The sequence below is a fragment of the Fonticula alba genome, assembly GCF_000388065.1.
Source record: "Fonticula alba strain ATCC 38817 unplaced genomic scaffold supercont2.4, whole genome shotgun sequence".
Lineage (NCBI taxonomy): Eukaryota > Rotosphaerida > Fonticulaceae > Fonticula > Fonticula alba.
Genome location: NW_009242974.1, coordinates 769093 through 770669, shown reverse-complemented (window position 1 = coordinate 770669; position 1577 = coordinate 769093). Strand labels below are relative to the sequence as shown.

The 1577-nt window shown below is 69.3% G+C and overlaps 1 protein-coding gene across 1 annotated transcript in view; it reads left to right on the top strand.

The window, feature by feature from the left end:
• H696_02707 (hypothetical protein) overlaps window positions 1–1577 on the top strand; it is a gene marked incomplete at both ends in the record, with an annotated part of 6850 nt that overhangs the window by 1566 nt on the left and 3707 nt on the right. The window lies entirely within an intron of this gene.

Below are 1577 nucleotides of genomic sequence, written 5' to 3'. Positions count from 1 at the left end.
CACCGGCGGAATGCTCTGCCCGCCAGCTCGCCGTTCCCCCCCCCTTGCTCCGCCCCAGGGGGAGAGAAGGGTCTCTCTCTCTCGCGCGCGCGCGGGAGACCCACCACACCGATCTCGCCTCGGTAAGGGGCCGCCGGCGACGACGGCGGACAACACAAAGGGCCACTTGTTTATTCCCCGGAATATACTCACGTCCTGGCACCCGGCAAGCCGGCGGCTGTGATTTCCCCTCCGCACTCGCGCCGGGCGCGCGCTGTGCGATCGCCGCCTACCTTCCCGATCAGGTTCCAGCTCTGTTCCTTTGTGGTCCAGCAGGCGGTCAGGGACATCCCCCCCCCCCCCCAGGCGCCCGACGTCCACCACATCAGGCCTGGCCGTGGTCCCGGCCGTTCTCATTCTAGCCCCCGACGATCGAGTCCCGGGCGCGGTCCCCACCCGGCGGCCTGGCCGGCCCAAGTCCAATGAGCCGCGCTTCCCCGCAAGGGTCTATGTATTCCCCGGCCCCGGCCTCCCCCTCCCCGGGCCGCGCTGCCTGATCGGTCATGGCCCTGGCTGGCCGCGCCCCCCGCCGCCGGCCGGTGGATGAGAAAGCCGGCCACCACGAAGCAGGCCCTGGCCGTGCGAGGTTCCTTGCATTCTGTTCCCTCCCGTTTTCTCCCCTCTCCTTCCCTGCCGCTCCCCCCTCCTCCCCCGCCCCCGCCCCCGCCCGCCACCCACAGACCGCCATGTCCGAAGCCGACAAACTCCTCCTGTTCGCGCCGTTCGTGCCGCGCATCGAGCACGGCTTCTGGGACGCTCTCGTCAAGCACAAGGCCGACGTGGCCCGACTGTCGGACGCTCCCATCAAGGCCACCGCCTTCTACAGCCCGCTGCATCGGGCGTCGACCACTGCCGCCACCGGCGCGCCGATTGTGGAGCTCGATCCGTTGATGGTGTTCAATGAGCACTCCCTCTCCCCCACCAGCAGGTGCGTGCTGCCTCCTCCGCCGCTCCCCTGTCCGGCCGGTGATCGGCCACCTGCTGCCCATCACCGGTGATCGGCCCTTTGCCGCTTGTCGCCGGTGGTCGACCCGCTTTCTCTCTCTCTCTCTCTCTCTCTCTCTCTCTCTCTCTCCCCCCGCCCCCGCCCCCACCCCCGCCCGGTGGCTCGGCCCTCCTCTCACCTCCCCCCTGCTTTGAACCGCCCCGCCCACAGCGGCCGTGGTGCGTCCGTCGCCTGCCGCGGCACCCTCTACGTGTTCAATCTGATCGAGAGCTTCCAGAACGCCGATCGCAATGCCATCCTCAAGGCCGAGGCCGCGGAGGTGTGTTTTCTTCTGTTTGTCTTTCCCGTCTGCTCTCCTGCCGCCCCCCGCCCCCCCCCCCTGTCGCTGACTCTTTCTCGCCCCCCTCCCCTCCTCTCCCCCCGCTCCCCGCCCTGCCAGCTTTGGGCCGATATTGTCGCCGCCAGTGGCAAGCCCGGCGCCATGACCGGCACCGTGGCCCAGCGGTTTGTCATCCTGTCCTTCGCCGACCTGAAGCGCAACAAGTTCCACTACATCTCGGCGTTCGTGGCCTTCCTGCCGGCCAGCCCGTTC